This window comes from Oncorhynchus nerka, linkage group LG26, assembly GCF_034236695.1.
Source record: "Oncorhynchus nerka isolate Pitt River linkage group LG26, Oner_Uvic_2.0, whole genome shotgun sequence".
NCBI lineage: Eukaryota > Metazoa > Chordata > Actinopteri > Salmoniformes > Salmonidae > Oncorhynchus > Oncorhynchus nerka.
The window spans coordinates 55,893,116-55,899,231 of record NC_088421.1 but is presented as its reverse complement, the minus strand read 5'-3'; positions in this window follow the sequence as shown (position 1 = coordinate 55,899,231).

Below are 6,116 nucleotides of genomic sequence, written 5' to 3'. Positions count from 1 at the left end.
GGAGATAATAATATTGACGTAACATTTGATCTTGTATCAAGTATATCTGGTAGCATTGCTGCCACAAACGAACTGAAGCAATTGTCCACTTGGTGGCGCCAGAGTTCCACCGACCGTCGCTTTTCCCTGGTTGTCCTGTGTGGTACAGAAAACTGCATTTCAATGTTGAACGACTTGACTTCAAGACATCGTCAACGAAAATAACGTCAACAATAAAAATAGCCTGTCTTTTTTGTATCTGTCTGTAGAGCCTTGTATGATAAGTCCATTGTGAGAAGGCCTTCATAAAGTGTCCCTCCTAAATTACTAGAGGCCAAACTTCAAAGATGTCTATGGCACTGGACTGCAGTAAGAGAGCTAAGGAGCGGATGGTCCTGGCTGCCTAAATGTTTCCTCCACATAATAAACTAAGAAACATGGCACTTTGGAGCTTACTTTTATAATTAGCTTACTTTTATAACTAACTTCATAAAATGCCATTAGGCCTAATGAAGATACTGTATATATGTAAGTTACTTGATTGGTGTCTTGTGAATCCACCTGTATGCGCATTAAGGTTGATTATTTCCCGGTATTATACGATAATAAATCACTTTTCTCCCGGGTAACCTGGTAGTTTCCACCAAAACTTGGAAGTGTCATTCAAAAGCATTATAACGCATATAAATGTCTGGATTTGATGAGAGCTTTGATTCAGCATGAACATTCTAATCTGATGCTACCTGAGCCTGATGAGACCAATTTATTAACCCCATTTAATGAGCCCTACATTAACCCCATTTAATGAGCCCTACATTAACCCCATTTAATGAGCCCTACATTAACCCCATTTAATGAGCCCTACATTAACCCCATTTAATGAGCCCTACATTAACCCCATTTAATGAGCCCTACATTAACCCCATTTAATGAGCCCTACATTAACCCCATTTAATGAGCCTACATTAACCCCATTTAATGAGCCCATTAACATTTAATGAACCCCATTTAATGAGCCCTACATTAACCCCATTTAATGAGCCCTACATTAACCCCATTTAATGAGCCCTACATTAACCACATTTAATGAGCCCCATTAACCCCATTTAATGAGCCCTACATTAACCCCATTTAATGAGCCCTACATTAACCCCATTTAATGAGCCCTACATTAACCCCATTTAATGAGCCCTACATTAACCCCATTTAATGATACATTAACCCCATTTAATGAGCCCTAACATTAACCCATTTAATGAGCCCTACATTAACCACATTTAATGAGCCCTACATTAACCCCATTTAATGAGCCGAAGCACAAATGATTGTACTGTTATCCATTAGGTCCACCAGGACCTCACATGACTGTGAAACATTGTTGTGTTGTAACTTTAATTTATGACGTTCACCACACTAATCGGTGATATATTTTTGCAATGGGAAGTAATAGCTGGTTTGTTCATTTAATTTTGTTAATGAAATAGTTGTGCTATTGTATTGTTCTGACATGGGGCCGACTGGAGTGAATGTCATTGTTCACAATGTCATCAAAAAGCTCCTCCTTCACTAGAACGGCCCGACTACAGACTATATAATGTCGGGCGCATTAAGTGATGCTATGTTTTCTGTTATTTTTATGATTTTATAGTTTGACACAACGTATTGGAAGATTTTTGGTCCCTCTGGAAGCCGAGGTCCTATAGTCACGGTTCACCACTGGATCTAAGTGAAGGCTTCCATTAAACCTGTCCAGGTCCAGTCTGTCCAGTTTCTGCTAGTGCACGTACCACATGGCCACATTATTCAGCCTTGTTTGACTCATGGATGATCTAAGCCATGTCTTAAGCCTCCCCGGGCACTAAAACTCCTCTCAGCCTCGACAGAGGAGGCAGGGACGACCAGCAGACCCTTCCTAAAGCTTCCACCTGACTGAAGAGACCTTTCACCTCTGGCACCATTTCCCCAATAATGCCAGCAACATCTGATCTCGTTTGATATGTATAATTAGTCCCAAACATGGCCAGCTGCACCTGCAGAAGACTTGAATTCAATTCTGGATGGATATGGGCTGAGTATTCACTGTGTCCAAGGTGTTGTAGAACTGGGCTCTGTACAAAGACTGGGCATCAGGATGGATATGGGCTGAGTATTCACTGTGTCCAAGGTGTTGTAGAACTGGGCTCTGTACAAAGACTGGGCATCAGGATGGATGTGGGCTGAGTATTCACTGTGTCCAAGGTGTTGTAGAACTGGGCTCTGTACAAAGACTGGGCATCAGGATGGATGTGGGCTGAGTATTCACTGTGTCCAAGGTGTTGTAGAACTGGGCATCAGGATGGATATGGGCAGAGTATTCACTGTGTCCAAGGTGTGTAGAACTGGGCTCTGAACAAAGACTGGGCATCATGATGGATGTGGTTTGAGTATTCACTGTGTCCAAGGTGTTGTAGAACTGCTTTTACAAAGACTGGGCATCAGGATGGATGTGGGCTGAGTATTCACTGGGTGGGTTGTCCAAGGTGTTGTAGAACTGGGCTCTGTACAAAGACTGGGCATCTTTGGATATGGGTTGTTTCAGTATGGTCGGTGTTGTAGAACTGGGCATCAGGATGGATGTGGGCTGAGTTGTCACTGTTCCAAGGTTTTAGTATGCTCTGTACAAAGACTGGGCATCAGGAGTTGGGTGGGTTTCACTGTTCCAAGGTGTTTAGAACTGGTCTGGGCAAAGTGGAGTCAGGATGGATGGGTTGTCTTTGTTTAGTATGGAACTGGGCGTACAAAGTTGGGTGGGTTGTCTGGGTTTTAGTATTCAGGGCTGCAGTTGGGTGGGTTGTCTTTGTTTTAGTATGGTCAGGCATCTGAATTGGGTGGGTTGTCTTTGTTTTAGTATGGTCAGGGCGAACAAGTTCAAAGTGCTGGGTTGTCTTGTTTTAGTATGGTCAGGGCGTGAGTTGGATCTTTTGTTTTGTCTTTGTTTTAGTATGGTCAGGGCGTGAGTTGGGTGGGTTGTCTTTGTTTTAGTATGGTCAGGGCGTGAGTTGGGTGGGTTGTCTTTGTTTTAGTATGGTCAGGGCGTGAGTTGGGTGGGTTGTCTTTGTTTTAGTATGGTCAGGGCGTGAGTTGGGTGGGTTGTCTTTGTTTTAGTATGGTCAGGGCGTGAGTTGGGTGGGTTGTCTTTGTTTTAGTATGGTCAGGGCGTGAGTTGGGTGGGTTGTCTTTGTTTTAGTATGGTCAGGGCGTGAGTTGGGTGGGTTGTCTTTGTTTTAGTATGGTCAGGGCGTGAGTTGGGTGGGTTGTCTTTGTTTTAGTATGGTCAGGGCGTGAGTTGGGTGGGTTGTCTTTGTTTTAGTATGGTCAGGGCGTGAGTTGGGTGGGTTGTCTTTGTTTTAGTATGGTCAGGGCGTGAGTTGGGTGGGTTGTCTTTGTTTTAGTATGGTCAGGGCGTGAGTTGGGTGGGTTGTCTTTGTTTTAGTATGGTCAGGGCGTGAGTTGGGTGGGTTGTCTTTGTTTTAGTATGGTCAGGGCGTGAGTTGGGTGGGTTGTCTTTGTTTTAGTATGGTCAGGGCGTGAGTTGGGTGGGTTGTTATGTTTTTTTCTAGGTTTTGGGATTTCTGTGTACATTTACACATTATTGAACAATTCGATTGTATTTATTTTCTTAACAATTATAGTTTTAAGCAGTGTACAAGGTAGTAAACCAACACATTTATTGAACAATTATAGTTTTAAGCAGATAATTGGTTGTAAAACCAACACATTCTGAACAATTATAGTTTTAAGCAGGTATTGGTAGGTTTCTCCAGTTTTAAGCAGTGTATTGGTAGTAAACCAACACATTCTGAACTCCATAGTTTTAAGCAGTGTATTGGTAGTAAACCAACACATTCTGAACAATTATATTTTAAGCAGTGTATTGGTAGTAAACCAACACATCCTGGGAGTTGGAAAGCAGTGTATTGGTAGTAAACCAACACATTCTGAACAATTATAGTTTTGCAGTGTATTGGAAAACCAAATACATTCTGAACAATTATAGTTTTAAGCAGTGTATTGGTAGTAAACCAACACATTCTGAACAATTATAGTTTTAAGCAGTGTATTGGTAGTAAACCAACACATTCTGAACAATTATAGTTTTAAGCAGTGTATTGGTAGTAAACATGCTACCTAACTGATCAACAATTATAGATACAAGCTAACAAGGTATATACATGCTATCTTATTGAACAAGCAGCTTAACTCAGATAATGTGTGTGCTAGGCATCTCTCTCCAGGTTGTTGTGCTGCTTGGCAGGCTAGCTGCTCCATGGTTTCCTCCAGATATTGCCACTGTTCTGACTCACACTGCCAACATCAGCTGTGTCTCTCCACCAGCTAGACCAGGAAGTCCACTCCAAGCCTTAACCAACAGTGTAGACCTTATGATAAATCATAGATTGGCAAGGAAATCCTTTTCATCTTCACTGTCCAACTGCATTGTGACGGAGCTGGAACCAGCAGGAGGATGGAGAGGCCTTAACCAGCTGTAGACCTTAGAAACTACTCAAATACAGGTGAGCCAAGCTTGTAGCATCATACCCAAGAAGACTCAAGGCTGACTCAAGCCCTTAACCAAAGGTGCTTCAACAAAGTACTGAGTAGAGGGTCTGAATACTTATCAAACTTTGTCACATGCACCAAATACAACTGTAAACCTTACTGTGAAATGCTGACTGACAAGCCCTTAACCAACAGTGTAGACCTTACTGTGAAATGCTGACTGACCAGCCCTTAACCAACAGTGTAGACCTTACTGTGAAATGCTGACTGACCAGCCCTTAACCAACAGTGCAGACCTTACTGTGAAATGCTGACTGACAAGCCCTTAACCAACAGTGTAGACCTTACTGTGAAATGCTGACTGACAAGCCCTTAACCAACAGTTCAATGAAGCTGAATAAAATATTTACCAAATAAACTAGAAGTATGAAATGCTGACTGAAAAGTAACACTAACAACAGTCTATATACAGTGGGGTACAGGTAACCAAGTAAGTGTGGAGTCTATATACAAGGGGTAACCAACAGTGTAGACCTTAGTGAAATGTGGAGTCTATATACAGTGGGACCTTACTGAGTCAGTGTGGAGTCTAACCAACAGTGGGGTGAAATGCTGACTGACAGAGTCAATGTGGAGGCTATATACATGCTGACTGACAAGCCCTTAACCAACAGTGAGTCAGTGTGGAGGCTATATACAGGGGTACTGGTACCGAGTCAGTGTGGAGGCTGACTGACAGGGGGTAACCAGAGTCAGTGTGGAGGCTATATAAATGGGGGTACCAGTAACCAGTCAGTGTGGAGTCTATATGAAATGGGGTACTGACAAGTAACAGAGTCAGTGTGGAGTCTATATACAGGGGGTACCAAGGTAACAGAGTCCGTGTGGAGTTTATATACAGGGGGTTCAGAGTCAATGTGGAGGCTATATACAGGGGGTACAGAGTCCTATATACAGGGGGAGTACAGAGTCAGTGTGGAGTCTATATACAGGGGGTACCGAGTCAGTGTGGAGGCTATATACAGGGGGTACAGGTACAGAGTCAGTGTGGAGGCTATATACAGGGGTACCGGTACCGAGTCAGTGTGGAGGCTATATACAGGGGGTACCGGTACAGAGTCAGTGTGGAGCTATATACAGGGGGTACCGGTACAGAGTCAATGTGGAGTCTATATACAGGGGGTAACGGTACTGAGTCAGTGTGGAGTCTATATACAGGGGGTACAGGTACTGAGTCAGTGTGGAGTCTATATACAGGGGGTACCGTACTGAGTCAGTGTGAGTCTATATACAGGGGGTACAGGTCAGTGTGGAGTCTATATACAGGGGTACAGGTACTGGGTCAGTATAGTCTACAGGGGGTACAGGTACAGAGTCAGTGTGGAGTCTATATACAGGGGTACCGGTACAGAGTCAGTGTGGAGTCTATATACAGGGGGTACCGGTACTGAGTCAGTGTGGAGTCTATATACAAGGGGTACCTGTTAGTAGGTACTGAGTCAGTGTCGGGGGTACAGGTACTGAGTCTATATACAGGGGGTACCGGTACAGAGTCAGTGTGGAGGGTACAGGTATTGAGTCAGTGTGGGGGGTACAGG